The following is a 20,173-nucleotide window of genomic DNA, read 5'->3' on the forward strand; positions in this document are numbered from 1 at the left end:
ATGCATATATTTAACTTTTTTCATCAAATTGAAGTCATATTTTAACTCCATTTTTCCAAAATATTTTTGAAGTACCTTTATATGGTAAAGAACAACTACTAGGGAGCTATAAGCTGAACAAATATCAGAATTTCCTAGGACTGAGAGATGTTTGAATTCTGATCAACTGGAATGAAAGACCTTTATGAGCATTCAGACAAGTCATTAAATTCCCTAAAGGCCATAGACCTAAGAGGAAGGGCTAAAACTATCCAGAGTTTAAAATCTACTGTAAACCCTTAACACAGTTGAAAAAGAAACATCAAGGGTCTGGGGTACTATGGCATAGTTGGTTAAGCCACCACCTGTAGCACCAGCATCCCATGTGGGTAGCAGTGCCTGTCCTGGCAGCTTCACTTCTGACCCAGCTCTTTGCTAGTGGCCTGGGAAAGCAGCAGAGGATGGCCTAGTGCTTGGGACCTGTGCCTGGGAGACCTGGAAGAAGTTCTTGGCTCCTAGTTCCTGGCTTCAGCCTGGCTCAGCCCTAGCCATTGAAGCCATTTGGTCAGTGAACAAGCAGATGGAATACCTCTCTCTCTCTCTCTCTCTCTCTCTCTCTCTGTGTGTGTGTGTGTGTGTGTGTGTGTGTCTTTTTCTCTCTCTGTAACTTTCCCTTTTGATTAAATTCAAAATATAAATCTTTAAGAAAAAATAAGCATCAAAATAATCAAGTTTATGTCCAAGTAAATTTTGCTAGAACAAAACTCTATTTAATAAAACACATAAGAATCACTCAACAATATAATTCACCAAGTCTAACATTCAACAAACATTATTAGACATGCAAAGAAGCATGAAAATGTGACCCATATCCATGTGAAAAAGCCTTCAATAGAAACAGTCCTAGAAATTAAAGAGATGATGGAATTAATAAACAATGGCTTTTCAACAACTATCATATATGTGCATATAGATTTAGAATAGGAATGAAGATAGGAAAATGGAAAGGGAGCTTTGGCATTTTTTTCTTGGAAGAAATTTTTTCTCGGAAAAAATTCTGGTGCAAGTATAGGAAGTGAGTGGAAATAAATTCCTTTTCACATTCTTCCTTTCATGGTTTAAGCTTTATGCTTTACCCTTTCTCTTTGGAATTGTGATAGTCTTGCTGAGGTTCACCATGCCATAGCAACTTGAAAGCAATGAATCAGAGAATGCTGGATGGATGATTTGCCACAATGAGTGGCTGCTGAGGACTCTAGGGTCTTTTGTTGTAGGGGAGGTGTATGACAAAATGGTGAACATTTCTCTGAGTCCTCAGGAAAGAAAGGGCACAGAATATAGGACTCTTTGTAGGAGGCTTATTTGTCTCAGCTAGATTGAAGATGCCTAGGGAAGATGGAAGATCAGAAGAGGATGTTGCCATATTTCAGTAGTTTACCAACACAATGGGGGAAACCATTATCTCCAAGGATGCCAGTTCCTAAGAATGAGACCAGTTCAGATCCAAAGCAGTCTTCTATGTGAAAGTCTTCGTAGCATTTAAGTCTGCAAGGTCAGTAACAATGAAATATAAGAGGCAAAGAGAAACCAGTCTTAAAGAATGCTGCATTTTCATTTTGATACATCTCAGTTTGTGTCTTGTTAAACAGGCTAAAATAAGATGATTTCCTGCTCCCCAATTGCTCTTCTAAGCATGTAGCATTAGATTCGTTAGTGGATAATTTTAGAGATGTTCTTGTTTCTGTACAGGAATAAACACAGAGCCAGCCTGCAAACCTATGAGAAGCTAATGTACTTTGTGTAGGTAAGCGATTTAAAAACTAACATGTAGGTATATTACTGACAGGAAAAATAAAAAAAAATGCAGTATACAGCTAAAAATAAACAGTCTTCTCTATAATTTTAGGGACGATATGATGATTAAGTACTTGCATAGTTCATTTTGTCTCATCAGCAAGTACACAGCTGCATAAAATGTTCCACATCTACCCTATCAATATGATTTGAGAAAACAGTTCTGTGTCTACCTGGTTAAAGCTTTCCTTTCCTAAACATCAGGATGACTTAAGGGATATATGAATAAACATTTAGGCTAGGTCCTAATATTCTCTTGCCATTCACTTGATAAATTTCACTGTGTGTTACAAGTCCATGTGATATCACTGGTTAAAATTAGCAGTTATATTCACTCCTGTTACCACAGCATACCGTAATTTTTCTGGGACAAATAAGTAGATTTTAATTTCTTCAAGGCTGACTAGTTTTATATTACTTGAACTTTGTCTGTCATTGTGATTCTTTAGGTTTAAAAACCATTTATCTTGGATAAAAGTGTTATTTCCATTTCAGAGTGGAATATCTCAAAGCATCATTTTATCATTAACATAAAATTGACTCATTATTTCATTCTCCTATGTCAATAATTTGGGAAGAAAGTTTAACAATAGATAAGACAGAAATGACTCCTCTTTTTCAAGAGTTAGCCTAAAGAGAATGCTTATGTTGTAGGAAGTACTTATAGAGTCCAGAGCTAATATAAATATTTTATTGCACAACAAATTATTACATAATGGGAAGTTTCATATACATACATATGAATATATGTCTATATATGTTTATACTAATATGTAGATATAAATATATATTTCATAGCTTCATTGGCATTAAATGTGGAATTTAGGAGATAAAAATTGTTACTATATCTTTTAATGCTACTTAGGCCAAAGTAGGCAGGATCACATTATTTTTGATCATAATGATAATTGAGAGCTAAGAGGGAATTGGCTTACTAAATATCTTAGTGGTTTGTTGTCTTTTGGACGCCTAGCGTCCATTTCTCCTCATTTTGGTAATAGTACTCTTTTTTTTAAAGATTTATTTATCTATTTGAAAGGCAGAGTTACAGAGAAACAGAGGTAGATAGATGGATCGATCCTCCATCTGCTGGTTCACTTCCCAGATAGTTGCAACGGTCAGAGCTAGGCTGATCTGAAGCCAGGAGCCAGGAGCTTCTTTTGGGTATCCCACACAGGTGCAGAGGCCCAAGGATCTGTGCCATCTTCTACTGCCTTCCCAGGCTACAGCAGAGAGCTGAATTGGAAGTGGAGCAGCTGGACTCAAACCAGTGCCCATATAGGATGCTGGTATTATAGGCAATGGCCCTACCCACTAGGCCACAATGCTGGCCCCTCAAGGGATCAACCTCCCCACAGTCTCCATCATTTGGTTTTGGGTGGCCTCTAGCATTAAATCTACAGATAGATAAGTAACTTCAGTAGAGGTTAATCATCATGTTTGATCTTTGTGATTAAATTGAGTAGTTTAGGCATGGGCAGGCAACTTGATTTAGGCTAGTGAAAGTCATGCCTAGGAACCATGATTGAACTGTTGAAGGGACAATTTTTTTTTAAATTATTTCCTGAACTTTAAGTTGAAACTGCTATGAGCTACTTTGCTACTACATGGAAACTTTGAATGAAGTCTCCATGGGAAAGATCAAAGCTTAGAGATGGAAAGATAGAGTCCCAGTGATTTGTTTTGAAATGGTGGATCAAGCTGGGCATGAAGGTAGAACTACCCCTAAACTTTCCATGTACATGAGCCAATAAACTCCTTATTTGCTTAGACAAACTTCAGGTAGATTTTTATAATACGTAGAGCAAAAGAACATTATATTGAATATTTACAATTTGCCCTCCAGATTCACTTTGTACTCTTCTTTACCCTGCATTGTGCTGCTGAATAGACGGCCTCAAGGAACTTATTTGCCCTCTGGTGTCTGATAGTGGTTAGCCAATAGAAATCACCCTAGAAAGTGAGGTCCACACATTTATTCTCTACAGCTTTTCCCTGCAAGATCACAACAGGTTGGCAGATCCCTCTTAACCCTACAGATGCTGTCAAGGATCCTTTTCTCCTCTCTTTCACACTTCAGATCCAGGGAGTAGCATCTCTGTACAATTGCTAGCATGTGATACAATAGTCTCTCTAATTGATTTTCCTTAACCCTTCCCCTACTTTTGTCAGTAGTCCCTCTGTTAAATTCTTTGCCATTGCCCAGTTTGAGTGAGTCATCTCTTTCTGCTAGGACCTAAAGTGATACAGACTCTATCCATCTTGATCCTCAAAATAAATAAATTTAGAAGATTCAGTCAGATTTATCATATGTATAATTTATATTGCTTGGGAATGAATGCTCGGTTGAGTGTCAGCACAAGACTTCAGATGTTTTCCAGTGTATGGAATTTTAGGAAGTTTTTAATGAAGGGAACTGATGGCTGGGACTGTATGAACTGGGGCTTATATTTAAGATTTCAAATTATTTTCCAGTACCACTCCCAGAAAGTACATTTTAGTGGAATCCTGGTGAAATCCTTCTTCCTTGTTATCCATTATAGCTCTACATAAGCATTGCTGTACTCTCATGAATCTATATTTTCACTTCTACACGTCTTATAAATCGGGCTATTTGAATTTATGTGAATAAATGAATAAATAAAATAATTCAGATGTGCACACCACATTCAGAGGCAAGCCTATATGCAAGTGAAGCATTCATCTGCGCTCAGTAAATTTCTGCCTCATGATTATTTGCTCAAAGTTTTCTCTTACATCATCTACATAAAAGGATTTCCTAGGCAAATTAATATATTAACAAAATTGCAGATTAAAAACTACTTCTGAAAATAAACTTTCCCTGGGTCTTCGCATACTTCAGAAAGACAGTTACAAATATGCCAATTGCAAATTTATTCATAAAGCAATTTCTGAAAAATTCAACTAGGTGTAATTTCTTTGTATATTTTAAGTATTAAGATTACTTTAGGATAATTTACTATTCAGTCTTTTCCTCATATTAGCCTTTTCTTCTGTTAGTCTGAGTTTACTGGTGAGCTTTTAAAGTGACACAACTTTTAAAAAATTAACCACACTGACTATATAGAATGAACTAATAACAGTGGATATTCAATATTAGCTTGAGGGAAAGAGTGCATTCGATAGTTCAACATAAAGTAAAATGTTGTTTATACTTTGAGTTGAGAATAATAAATCAATAGAGGTACTTCAATTGGATTTTTCTGGCTCTTCTCTTACAGCAGCATATTTCTACATTGGATAACAGTTCAAAACTAGTAACAGAGATATGGTTGCCACATTTTTCTACTTATTTATTTGGGTGACGGTGTTTGAGGTGTGGGAGTGAGCTATTAGGTACTTCCATCTGTTGGTCCACTTCCCAAATGCCTGAAGTAGCCAAGCCAGGCCAGGTCAAAGCCGGGAGCTGAGAATTCAAATGACTGCCTCTGCCATATTTTTTGGAACCATGAAATCTACTGATAGTGACAGTCAAGCAAATTATTTAAAATTGCCTCTGTCCTAATAAAAAAAAATCTAAGCCATAAGGTTGCTAAGTGTGTCCTATCCTGTCTTTTTCAACAGCAAAAGCTTAAAAAATAGGTGCCAGATTTCTGAGAAATCTAATAAAAATATTTAAGAAAAGAGACATTATAATAATAGTCAATGCTACACAAGAACTCTGTGCAAGATTTAGTGCTTCAAATAACCTATTTTTACTTTTCAATGTAAAGACAAGACTGAAACTTGAAAAATACTCATAAACTAGGCTATTCCTCCCCCTCCTCTACTCAGTTATAAAGCAGAAAAAATATATATTGAATTCTTACATTATGGAAATTTGCTAGGTACCTTTCTGATTAAAAAAGTGCAATAAGACATAGTTCTTTCTCTTAGGGAATGTGTAATCTAATTTAAGGAAGTGAACTATTAACACAAGGCTGGATCAGAAGCTATGACATTGCAGAAGGTATGATTAGTGGAGGACTGTTGGACGAAGAAAGAGGCAGTGTGTGTCAAATGCTGGCCTTGGCTATAATCTGGGCTTTCATCCTTATTGCATCACATGATAGTTGTTTGACCTTAGCTAATATCCTGAGACAAGATTCTCAAAGAGAGTTAACTGACTATGTCACAAAACCACTGAGAGGATCTGTATACTCAACTTTTCTTCACAATATTTTTCTCTAATTTCCTTTGATATATTTCCTAGAATTACCTACTTAGCCATCTTAGTTTTTAAATTCTGTGCTGTTTCCCAAAGTAACTATGGTATATAGCATTGGTTCCTTAAGCCCCACATATCTCAAAACTGTAGAGCATTTTAAAGATGATAGCAGAGTTATCCCAGTTGTAATTTTCACACTATAACTTCAGTACATCTGAACTAGGAAATTAAATTGGGAAAAATATTCTTTGAATACTTTAATTGAGATATATTTTAAAGACAAAATATTGGCAAAGAAATCTTAAGCTTCTCTCAATAGGATTAATGTTATTAGTAATATTGATGTAATTTTGAAAGTTCAATATTGTCAAATTATTTTATGTATTATAGGGTAAAACATATACTTAAATGTAAATTAATATAATTAGGAACCAATATTTTATTTTCATTTTTAAAAGATTTATTTTATTTATTTGAAAGAGTTACAGAGAGAGGTAGAGACACAGAGAGAGATCTTCCATCCACTGGTTCACGCCCCAGATGACCACAATGGCCAGAGATTCGCTGATCTGAAGCTAGGAGCCAGGAGCTTCTTCCGGGTCTCCCACGTAGGTGCAGGGGCCCAAGGACTTGGGCCATCTTCTACTGCTATCCCAGGCCATAGCAGAGAGCTGAATCGGAAGAGGAGCAGTCATGACTAGAACTGGTGCCTCTATGGCATGCCAGTGCTTCAGGTCAAGGCTTTAACCCATTGTACCACAGTGCCGGCCCCAGGAACCAAGATTTTCAATATGAGTGAAGAGTGACAAATATTACATCAAAGAAGTTAATTTAAAAATATATGCTAACTTGAATTAGAAATATCCATAGGAGATTGGCGCTGCTGCTCACTAGGCTAATCCTCCGCCTGTGGCGCCGGTACTCCGGGTTCTGGTCCCATTTAGGGCACTGGTTCTGTCCTGGTTGCTCCTCTTCCAGTCCAGCTCTCTGCTGTGGCCCAGGAGGGCCGTGGAGGATGGCCCAAGTGCTTGGGCCCTGGACCCGCATGGGAGACCAGGAGGAAGTGCCTGGCTCCTGGCTTCAGATCGGCGCATCATGCCGTCTGTAGCGGCCATTTGGGGGGTGAACCAACGGAAAGGAAGACCTTTCTCTCTGTCTCTCTCTCTCACTGTCTAACTCTGCCTGTCAAAAAAAAATTTAAAAAAAGAAATATCCATAGGAACCCATGTCCTTTTTATAAATGTACTTTATTTTTTTGGAGCAGTTTTACATTTACAGAAAAATTGAGTAGAAAGTACAGAGAGTTCCCATATGCTTCCTCCTCCTACCTCTTCTTTCCCAGGATTAACATTTTGCATTAGTGTGGTAAGTTGTTTATACCTGTTGAACTGATACTGATACGTTATTTTAAACTAAAGTCTATAGTTTACTATAGCTATTAGGGTTCACTCTGGATTGTAAATTTTATGTTTCTAGAAACTGTGATGTCTTGTATTCACATTTAGAGTATCATGCAGAATAGTTAAAGTCTCCTATATTTTACTTTGTTCATTTCTCCCTTCTTCCTCCAAATCCAGCAACTGCTGATCTTTTAATTGTTTAGAGAGTTTTGTCTACTCCCTAGTGTCATATCATTAGAATCATGTAGCATGTAGTCTTTTCAGAATGGCTTCTTTCCCTTAATACAGATTTAAGTTTTCTCCATGTCCTTTTGTGGCTTGAAAGCTCATTTTTTTAAAAAAATCACTGAATATTACACTGTATAGATAGTACAGTGTGTTTGTTCATTCACTTTCTGAAGGACAGCTGGGTTGTTTCAGCAACCTGGTGCTGAGTGGTCGATGCTTTGAGAGAGATATGCAACATACTTTAAGGAAGAATGAATTTGGCATTCAGAGGAGACCTCATGGAAGAGTTGACACAAGCTGAGTCAAGAAATAGAACAAGTACATTGGAGGCAAGGGGAACAGAACACTCCAAATAGAGAAGAAAGAGATTATGGAGCTGGTGTTGTGATGCAGCACATAAGAGTCTCTGCTTGCAGTGCTGGCATCCCAAATATGGCTCCAAATATGTCCTGGCTGCTCCACTTACAATCCAACTAATGTGCCTGGGAAAACAGCAGAGGATGGCTCAAGTCCTTGGGTCCCTGTATCCAGTGGAAGACCTGGATGAAGCTTCTGGCTATTGGCTTCTGCCTGGCCCATCCCTGGCTATTGTGGCTGTTTGGGGAGTGAAACAGTGGAATAAGAATCTCTATCTCTCTCCTACTTGCCCCACACACCTTCTTTCTCTCTGTGAAGCTCTACCCTTCAAATGAATAAAAATAAAATCTTAAAAAAAAGAGCTCAGAGGTGCGAAATAGGATGACCAATAAAGGGTCTGCAGAAACTCAATATGGCTATGACATATGGCAGATGGGAGCTGATTTAGGAGAATAAGACTCCTTGAAGAATGGTGTATGTCATTCCAAAGAGTTTAGATTTTATTCTTGGTAAATGTAGAGCTGCTGAATATTTTTTTGTTTGTGACCAAGAGAGACAGAGACATCTTCTGTCTCCTGATTCACTACCCAAATGCCCACAATAGCCAGGGCTGGGTAGGCCAAAGACATGAGCCAAGAACACCCTCTGGGTCTCCCATTGAGTAACAGAAACCCACGTGCTTCAGCCATTATCTGCTGCCTCCCAAATGCATTAGCAGGGAGCTGGATTGGAAATGGTGAGCAGCCAGGACACAAGGCATCCCAAGAGATGGTTTAATTTGTTAACCCAAAATACTTGCCCCTGTTGAAAAACTTTAAAGAGAGAAATGATGTGGTCAGGTTTTCATTTTTAAATGGTAGCATTCTAGGATGACAGTACAGAAATATTAGAGGAAGAAACCATGGAGAACCCAGATGAAAAATCATGAGATTCTGAGCTTGGGTAACGAGTGTGTGTGTGGAGGATAGGGACAGGTTCAAGATGTGTTTAGGAGGGCAGATGGTTAAATTTTTACCCCTCTGTTTTTTGGAACACAGAAACATTGAAATATTCTGGTATTTGGAGGTTTGCAATAATTCCCTGTGAAACCATTTTGGCCTATGTGCTTTTTGTGGATTAGTGTTTTTTTTGTTCTTTTTTTTTTTTTTTAAAGATTTTATTTATTTGACAGGTAGAATTACAGACAGTGAGAGAAAGGTCTTCCTTCCGTTGGTTCACCCCCCAAATGGCTGCAATGGCCGGCGCTACACCGATCTGAACCCCGGAGCCAGGTGCTTCCTCCTGGTCTCCCATGTGGGTGCAGGGCCCAAGGACTTGGGCCATTCTCCACTGCCTTCCCAGGCCACAGCAGAGAGCTGGACTGGAAGAGGAGCAGCCGGGACTATAACCCGCTGCCCATGTGGGATGCAGCACTGCAGGTGGAGGATTAACCAAGTGAGCCACAGCGCCGGCCCATGGACTAGTGTTTTTTGTTTTGTTTTTTGTTTGTTTGTTTGTTTGTTTTTGACAGGCAGAGTGGACAGTGAGAGAGAGAGACAGAGAGAAAGGTCTTCCTTTGCCGTTGGTTCATCCTCCAATGGCCGCCGCGGACGGCTTGCTGCGGCCGGGGCACCGTGCTGATCCGAAGGCAAGCAGGAGCCAGGTGCTTCTCCCGGTCTCCCATGGGGTGCAGGGCCCAAGGACTTGGGCCATCCTCCACTGCACTCCTGGGCCACAGCAGAGAGCTGGCCTGGAAGAGGGGCAACTGGGACAGAATCCGGTGCCCCGACTGGGACTAGAACCCGGTGTGCCAGTGCTGCAAGGTGGAGGATTAGCCTAGTGAACCACGGCACCGGCACAGGACTAGTGTTTTAATAAATAAACTATATCTGTTTCTTTAATGGAAATTAGTCTGAATTTTTTCTATTTTTAAAATAAATTTCATTGTGTATATCTAAGGTATACAACACAATATTATGGGATACACATATATCATTAAAAGGTTGTCATGAAGCAAATTAATATGCTCATCATCTCACAGGGATTGTCTTCTCATTTAGCGGGAATCCCAAATATAGTAAAATTTTTATTACCTTTTATTACTTTTATTACCTTTTATTACTCTACCTCATGTTATACATTAGCTCTCTAGATTTGTTTGTCCTACATTATCTGCTACCATAAACACTCTGATCTACATCAGACACCCTCTCCAACCACTGTATTGTTGTCTCTTTATACTTGAATTTTTCTTTTTAAGATTCCACATATAAGTGAAATCATGTGATATTTTTCTTTTTGTATATTGCTTCTTTCATTTAGCACAATGTCTTCCATGCTCATCCTTACTGTAGCAATTAGAAAGATATCTTGCAACTCAATAATAGAAAAACACCTGATTTTAAAAATGATTAAAGGACAACAAAGACATTTTTCCAAAGAGGGCATAGAACTGGCAAACAGGACTATGAAAAGGTGATTATCACCACTAATCATGAGGGATATACAAGTTAAAACCACAATGAGATATAACTTCACACCTTTTTGGATGACTGTTAACAAAATTCAAGAGATAAATGTTGGTATGGTGTGCAAAATAGCGAACTCGTGTACAGTTAGTGGGAATGTAATTAATTGGTGTTGTTGAAGTAGACAGGCATTCAGGTTAAAATCGATTAGGTTTGTGAGCTGGAAGACCATGCCTTTGCCACACCCCTTTGTGACCTCATGCCCTACCTGATGCCTTCACCACGGCCCTGTGTGGCCTCATCCCTCTACCTGGCCACACCTGGGTGCCTGCCAGCCAATCAGGTTAATTAACCACTCCCCTTTGGAAGTGGGTTAAAAGCCTGGGACACAGTGTATCCAGCCCTTCTCTTTTGCCTGGCCTCTTGCCAGGAGGGGGCTTGCTGTAGCCCTGCACCTCCAGGGCGCATGGCCTTCGGGCCACGTGCCCTAGGCTTCCTGGCCTATATACTCCTCATGTGGCTGGTTCCTGGTGCTTGGTATGAACCCAGATTTACTTCTCTTAAATAAAGCTCTCACTCTCCTATGCATCTTTCTCACTGAATAAAAGCTTAAAACATACCATGCTGCCTCATTTATCTGTGCCGGCATTTAGAATTCTTCTCTAAATATTAGGCAAGAACCATCTTGGGCTTATTAATATTGAGGATTTATTAATAAGCCGATGGTGAAATCGTATGGCACCCCAAATTCTGGTAGCACATGTGGCACCCCAGATAGCACTTCTGGGGAACTTTACGGGGCCACATTTTTGTGTAAATTTTAGGGGGTCATGTCTGATTTCATTGTCATTATGGAAACCAATTAAGATGTTTCTAAAGAAATTAGAAATAACCCCCCTATATAGCCTAGCAATCCCTCTTCTGGTCATATATACACAAAGGAACTGAAAGCATTATCTCATAAAGATATCTGTACTCTCATGTTCATTGCAAAGTTATTAATAAAGTATTCATAATAGCCAAATTATAGAAACAACCAAGGTATCCCTTGACAGATTAATCAATAAATAAAGTGTGATATATATTTATAAATATGCATGTATATATATGTAAACTGTCATATATATGCATGAGTATAATATATATAAAACTGTTATATATGTGTGTATTATGTGTATATGTTTGTGTGTATATATATATATACACATATATATAAAAGAATATTTTTCAACCCTAAACAAACCCCAAGATCTCATTTATTTGATTTTTTAGAACTCATATATTCTATCTAGGTTTTACAATTTATTTGCTTAGAGTTCTGCCATGCAATCTCTTACAACTATTTCATTTTGTTTTCAAATTTTTACTTATTTTCTGTTTCTTGAAAGGCAGAAAGAAAGAGATCTTCCATCTGCTCATTCACTCCCAAAATGTCCTCAACAAGCAGAGCTGGGCCACTAAAGCCAGGAAGCTGGAACTCAGTATGGGTCTCCTACATGGGAGGGAGGGACCCAAGTATTTGAGCCATCATCTGTTGCCTTTCAGGATGTGAATTAGTAGGAAGTTGGATTGAAACTAAGGAACTCCAATATGGGAAGCAGACATTCCAATCAGCTTCTTAATCACCAATGAGTGCTCCTCATTGTTATTTTTTATTATGTATATTTGTGCTTCTTTCTTCTTTGTTTCTTTAATTAGCTTATGGGTTCTGTGTTTTGTTGTTTTTCCTCCAAAGAACCAGTACACTGACTTATTTATTAAATTTACTGTTTTCTGTTTCTAACATTATTTTTGTCATTATTTTAAATATTCCCTCTTTTTGTGTTTTGTTTATTTGTAATTACTCATAAGTTAAATTGTGTGTCATGCATGAAGAATTACCATTTTTGTTATGTTAAAGAAATCCTCTCCAAGAATGATGGATATATTTCTACAAACTCAAGTGGATATTTACTTATTTTAATCCTTTCAATATTTTGTATGACTATTTAATACTATGAGTTTTTCCTCTAGTCTATGCTTTAATTTTATCTTGTTGATTCAGGCATTTATTGTTTTTATTACTTTTTTTTATAAGTAATTGTGACATTTCAGTTTTTCTTTGACTGAAGAGTTGTTTATTGAAAAGTATTTTAACTTCTAGATAGAAAAGTCTATGTTTTGATTTCATTATTAATTTACATATATTTATTTAAAGATTCATTTTGAAAGAGTTACAGAGAGAGAAGGAGAGAGTTATCATCCATCTGCTGGTTTACTCCCCATATGGCCACAATGGCAGGGGCTGGATGGACCAGGCTGAAGTTAGTAGCATGAAACTCCATCTGCGTCTCCCACATGAATGGCAGGATTCCAGGCTTTTGGGCCATTTTCTGCAGCTTTCCCAGGTGTGTTAGCAGGGTGCTGGATTGGAATTTGAGCAGCTGAGACTTAAGTTGCAGCCATGTGGGATGCTTGTATGCACTAGGCAAATTAACACACTATACCACAATGCCAGCCCCTGGTTTCTATATTTTTAATATTAGAAAATTATCTTTTTATCATTTCTACTTTATGAGACTCATTGAGATATTTTTTAGGACAGAAGCTATAGTGTTTATGAATTTTTATGTATAGTTGATAAGAAGATCTATTTTCTATTTTGGGGATGCAAAGTTTGATATTTTTGTATAATTTATTGTCTATGCTATTTAAGGATTAAATATTCTTTTTTAAAAGATTTATTTATTTATATGAAAGAGTTACACAGAGAAGAGAGGCAGAGGCAGAGAGAGAGAGAGAGATCTTCCATCTAATGGTTCACTCCGCAATGGCCGCAGCTGTGCTGATCTGAAGCCAGGAGCCAGGAGCTTCTTCCTGGTCTCACACTTTTTAAAAACTATTTATTTCAAAGGCAGAGTTACAGGGAGATAGAGAGGGAAAGAGAGAGAAGAGAGACACACAAACACACACAGAGAAACAGTAAAAGAGGGAGAGAGAGAGATCTTCCTTCCCTTTCATCCGCTAGTTCACTCCCCAAATGGCTGTAGTGGCTGGAGCTGGCCTGATCTTAAGCCAGGATCCAGGAGCTTCTTCCGGGTCTCTCACATGGGTGCAGGGGCCCAAGCACTTGGGCCATTCACCACTGCTTTTCCAGGGGCATTAGCATCGAGCTGGATGGGAAATGGAGCACCTAGGACTTGAACTGGTGTCCATACGGGATGCAGGTGGCAGGCATCAGCTTTACTCACCTATCCACAGTGCTGGTCTCTATGTTTAAGTTTTTAAAATAACTTTGTTATAGGAGTTTTTATTGCATACAGCATTGTTTGGTTTTGTTCTGTGAGCTAAAATGGTATAAGTTAAGTCCATCTGAATTTGCTAATATCACTGATAATTTTGATCTAAACTACATTTTGATCATCTACATTTTTACCACACTTCCTTTTTTCTATTGCTTTTTGTATTTAGGGAGATTTATACTTTGTGTTCTAATGTCTACCTTCATACTAATTATCAATACCTATACATACACGCATGCACACGCACATACATCCTTAATATTCCTTATCCTTACTTAGGCTTCTGTTTAGTTCATGATTTTCAGATTACTTTCCTTGATTCCCACCTATAGCCTGTGTCGACACATAGAATTCTTGTAATTTAATCAATTGTTGACAAAATTTTGTCTTTTTTCCCTAATTGATTAACTACAGCTTCATAGTTTTCTGTTTACAGCTTCATATTTGCTTCTAGATTATGATCTGCAAGTTCTAATTTGTGTTTTAAATCTATAATTTATAGCTTAAGTATATTTAATTGATATTGAAATTTTATTAGTTTTCTCTATATCCTGGTTAAATTTCCTCTCTCCTTCCCTCCTTGCCTTCATTTCTTCTTCCCAATCCTTCTTCTACTTCTTTCCTTCCTTCCTTCATTCCTTCCACTGTCCACTGTCTTTTTCTTCCTTTCTTTAACTTCCATATTGTCAGCAGCTAAAAACTCTTGATATCCTTTCACTTGTGGATGAATAAATTTAAGTACAAAGAAGTTTGCTGATCAATTTAGGTTCATACCACTAATTGTTGACAGAGTGGAGATTATGACCCAAGTCATTTGGTTTCAAAAGTGCAATCTTTTGTGCTACTTGAAGTTCAAAAGTAATAATGAATAACAAAAGCAAGTTTCTAAGAAACTGAACAAGAAATGGACAATGGCCAGACCACATGTACAAATAGAATTGTGACTGATAACTTACAGCAATCTGTGCATTCTCTATTTAAGCATCCCTGTAAAGCAGGGTGTTATACATGACAAAACAACAGCTAGTAACAATGCTGGAAGCCAAATAATAAACCCTATAACAATTGGCCCCAAATGGCCATGTCTTAATTAATAACTATCAACTTTATGAATTTTTATCACTAATTCCAATTTCAGACCAACCAGAGAAAGCCAAATATGCACCCTGACCAACCAGGTAGCCTGTATAAGGTTTCCCTTGCCATCAGCCTCCAATCATAGCATTCCTGAAGACTTCCCTTTTTTCACTATTACAACTGATAGTGAAATCCCTGGGAATTTGTTCTATCTATGATGAAGTATGAGGCAGATGAACAAACCGAGAAGGCAATTTTTAGCAAAAGAGTTTTATTTTAAAGAGCAAGCAGATTAAAAGAGCAGAGGGAAACCTCCCAGGAAAGCAGCTGGGAGGGACTTCTTCAGAGGAAAAAGCTGTCGAAAGGAAGCGATCTGGGGTTTAAACTCATCGGAAACTTTGTGTGAGGTCTTGTAAAAGAGTGTTTCCTTGTTTCATGAGTTCATCCTGACTTTTATTTCCCATTCCTCCCATTTGCTTGTGACTTTTTACAGGACAGAGAAAAAAATCCAACTTGGGGCCTATCGGGGTAGGGAGCTGTTTGTCTTTACTGTACTCCTGAGTCTGGGTACAGATAACTCCAGCCACCTGGCCTTTTGAATGGCCTTGTTGGCACAGCCTGCATTTCTCATAATGGACAAAACTCTTTATGTCTCATTTATTATCACACTTGCTTTTAGCTCAGGATGGTTTCCCAGCTGTTAAGTATTCCACATTATGGCAAGGGACTCTTTGTTCTCTCCAGCTTTTTACCATTCCTACCGTGACTCCTTTCACTGCTATAAGGCTTTCCCACTCCTCTGCATTACTTTTAGTCTCTACCAATCAAATGATAGTGGCTGACTCCTTTGTAAACTGAATGGTCATTACCTTTTATTATTTGATATTCATTTATTCTACACTGCTGTTTTCCTTAAAAAACCCAAATCTGACTATTTTTCTGATAGGACAACCTTCCCTGAATCCTCTCACAGTTGATATCATTTCTTATGCATCACCCAGTGTCTGCTTCTGTTCTCTCATGTTATTTCTCGGACCTTATCTACCACTATTGCCTCCTTCTCATTTGAGATTCAGATAATCCATTTTAGCTGCTGTATTCCCAATTCTAGTATTAGTAACTACTGGTTACACAACTCATTTTTGTCTTTCATGTTTCATAAAGTATATTTTCTGACTTTGAGTTGTCTGATACGGAAGCCACCATCTGAAGGTAGCATTTCAAATGTCGTCGGCCAAATTCAAATGAACTGTACATGTAAAACAAACCATAACTTTTGAACATTTAATACAAATGATAAAAGTGTGGGCTCGCTCGCTCTCTCAACTCTCGGCGGCGCTGTGGCCCTCGCTCCAGCCTGTCCTCGAGGCACTCGGCGCGGGGCTCGGGCGACGCCCGGAGGAGGGCCTGACGGCCTGGGTCGTGCCATGGTGTGAGCGCCGCCGCTGCCACCAAAAAAGAAAAAAAAAAGATAAAAGTGTGAAATATCCCATTGTTGAAATTTCAGATTAAATACAAGATGTTATTAAAATTAATTTCATCTGTTTATTTTTAATTTGGATATAAAAGAATTTTTAAATTACATGTTAGTACATATTTCGTTTCTGTTGGCCAATTTCTATTTGGATATTCTATCATCAAATTGAGAATTTAATAGCTAAAATGCAATTCATCACTCTGCTCTCAAAACCAGTTCTCTTTTCAATGTCTGCTGATGGTGTCAAAACCCATCTTCCTACTACCTCTTTCTTATAAACTCTGGCTCTACTAAAATATAACAATAACTTCCTAACTTTGAAACCTAAGTTTTTCTTGGTTTCATTTTCACTGATATTTTTCCTACTGTTCATGCAACTGAAATCCCCACTTTCTTGATTCTTTTTTCATTCGATTTCTGTAACTCTGATTCACTACAGTTTCTATCCAATGTCTTTGATTACTTTTCCCCTCCTCCTTTCACTGACTTCCTTATATCTTCAAGTCCCAGCTACAAGCTCTGCCTTATCCCTGAAGTCTACTTCAAATATTTTATTCATGATAATGATTAACATAACTATTGCCTAAATGAAAATGATCAAATCATCACCACTAGTACTGACCCTTCTCTTTAGCTGGATACTGCACCTGTAGTTACTTGCTAGATGTTTCTATTTGGATATCTTCTCATCAGTTTGAAAATTCCATGTCTAAAATGAAGTGCATCATTTTGCTCTCAAAATCCTTTCTTTTGCTTTCCATTTTTTCTGGTAGTGTCATGAATCTCTTTATCACCCAGCTTGACACCTGTTTTAGGTTGGAGTCTTTCCTTTCTATCTTATGCCATTCATGCAGTCATGAAAACATAAAGGCTCTTTATTCCTTATGTCTCTTGATTTCCTCAGATACTTCACTTGTGCTTTCTGAAACCAGGGTAGCTGGGAATATAACATAAGTATGAGACATCAAGGTATGGGATGGGGAATGATGATATCAGTCACCTAGATAATTGTTATAAGGTGATTTATTCATGGTTAACTCTTTATGTCATAAATTAGAGTAGTAATACAAAAATGAAGCTGTTCTATATAGTCATAGTCAGAGATGCCATTCTTTATGAAGAGTTAAGTGTGGACATAGGCAGAAAAAAAACCAGAATGAAAACATGGTACAAACATTAGGAGAGTTGAAGAAAAATGAGTCTTATCACTTAAACCACATTGTCTGTGGAATATATTGAAGCTATAGTGTTTTGAAATTCTTATTGTAGGGTACCTACCAAGACTGCCAAAGAAGTGTGAATGCTAAGGTTTTTGCATTATTGACGATTTTGTAAATGTTTATTTACTTATTTATTTCCATTTAATTTGAAAAGCATACACATGCATGCACACATTCAGAGAGACAGAGAGAGAGACTTAGAGACCTCTCATCTGTTTGTTCACTCTCCAAATTCCTGCTGGTTCACTCCCCAGGTTCTTACAATGGGCCAGGCTGAAGCCATGAGCCTGGGACTCCATCTTGGTGTCCCATATGGGTGGCAGGGATTCTAGTACTTGAGCCATCATCTGCTGCTTCCCAGGGTGCTCATGAATAGTAAGTTGGACTGAAGTGAAGCAAGGACTGAAACTCAGGCACTCTTATATGGAAATCAGGCATCCCAAGCAGCAACTTAACTAGTGCTCCAAATACCTGCCACATTGACAATATTTTTAAAAAATTTTTTAAGTAACACAAATTTCATATATTTTATATATGCAAATTTAGGAACACAGTGGCACATCCTCCCAACTACCCTCCCTTCTGCCCATGTTCCAACCCTTCCTCCATATCCATCTTGGATTCCCACTCTTAATTTTTGCAATGATCTATTATCAGTATATTTATGATCATATGGCTAACCTTACTCTTGTTCAACAAATAGTAAGAAGAGAAAAACAAACAACAACAACAATAAAACACTCTTACTCAATGGAAGAGACAAGGGCTATAAATAATCATCGATTCTCAAAATGTCTGTTTTACTCCAATACATTACATTTCAGGTACTCTGTTAGTTGCCTCAGATTTGGGAAAATATATGATATCTGTCTTTTTGGGACTGGCTTATTTCACTAAGCATAATGGCTTCCAGTTGTGACCATCTTGTTGCAAAGGACAGAATTTCATTTTTTTTACACCTGAATAGTCCTCCATAGTGTATCTATACCATAATTTCTTTGTGGAGACAGCAGTTGATGGACATCTGGCTTGATTCTACATCTTACCTACTGTGAATTGTGCTGCAATGAACATGGGGGTATAGATAACTCTTTCATATGCTGATTTCTTTTGGTTTGGGTAAATTCCCAGGAGTGGGATGGCTGGATCATATGATAGGTCTATATTCAGATTTCTGGGGTAGCTTCATTCTGTCTTCCACATTGGCTGCTCCAGTTTACATTGTTACCAACAGTTGATTAGGGCACCTTTCTCCCAGTATCCTTGCCTGCATTTGTTGTTTGTTGATTTCTGCCTGAGAGCATTCTAACTGGGATGAGGTGAAAACTCATTGTGGTTTGGATTTGCATTTCCCTGGTGGGTCATGATCCTGAGAATTTTTTCAAGTTGTTGCCATTTGAATTTCCTCTCTTGAAAAATGACTGTTCAAGTCCTTTGTCCATTTCTTAACTGGATTTTTTTTTTTTGTGATTTAAAAAGCAAGATTGTGGCTGGTACTGTGGTGTAGTGGATAAAGCTACCACCTGCGGTGCTGGCATCCCATTAGGATGCCAGTTCAAGTCCTGGTTTCTTCACTTCCGATCCAGCTCTCTGCTGTGGCCTGGGAAAGCAGTAAATGGCCCAAGTCCTTGGGTCCCTGCACTTGTGTGGGAGACCCAGCAGAAGCTCCTGGCTCCTGGCTTTGGATCAGCACAGTTCAGCCAGTTGCAGCCAATTGCGGAATGAATCAACAGATGGAAGACCTCTCTCTCTGTGTCTCTCCTTCTCTCTTTGTCAAACTATGACTTTCAAATAAATAAATAAATCTTTTTATAAAAAAGCAAGATTTATTAGTCAAAAACCTCCAGCCAGAGTGGAGGATGGGGGTTTCCAATAGAGGAAAAAACCCAAAGTTGTCCTTGGCGGTTGAGTTTTTAAGCACAATTTTGATTGACATTCATTTACAAGGTGGGGGAAAAACCCATCAAAAGACCTGAATTAAAATCCTTTATCCTATCTGGCATGCTCGAGATGAAACAAAAAACCATCTAGAAGGGTGGGATAGGTAACTTTGTTTTCACAATAAACTGTAAGCTCAGGAGGATGGAATCCACTCTCTTGCTATTCTCATGGTAAATCTGGAGATTCCTAAGGAAGGAGAACTGACATTTTTAACCTTGGTAAAGATAATTTTTTGGGGGGAACATTTTCCACCCTCAATTTCCAGATTGCCGATTAACTCATTTGACCCCTCACATTCCTCCCTCAACAAGATGAACCCTAACTTCCGTTAGGGGAACTGGGTGATGATCACTCTGGCTGCTTCTTGCTGAAAATGGGCGTCGTTGGGAATGGGAGTCAAGGCAGGTTTCCAGCAGGAGGTGGTTTCTTAGCAGCAGATGGCTTCTCAAAGGGGATGACAGTGCCAGCTTGCAGAAACTGCTTCCATCTGAGGTTTCATGTGCATAGCCATCTAGAATCTTACTGTTTCAAGTCTAGAGAAAACAAATCTAACAAGCAGTTTAAACTCACAGAGTCTAAAACTAAGTACAGAGTCATTAGTAGAGGACTGAAGAAAGGTGCTATCTAAACCATGAGCAAGTTTTCCCATTAAGAGACAGAAAATGACAGGAGGGACCTGATAACAATCAGGTAAGCTAAGGCCTGGCCAGATAAGAAGTCCAGAACTCTTCACATGGGGTACTA

Source organism: Oryctolagus cuniculus, chromosome 4 (assembly GCF_964237555.1).
Source record: "Oryctolagus cuniculus chromosome 4, mOryCun1.1, whole genome shotgun sequence".
In the NCBI taxonomy this organism is placed as follows: domain Eukaryota; kingdom Metazoa; phylum Chordata; class Mammalia; order Lagomorpha; family Leporidae; genus Oryctolagus; species Oryctolagus cuniculus.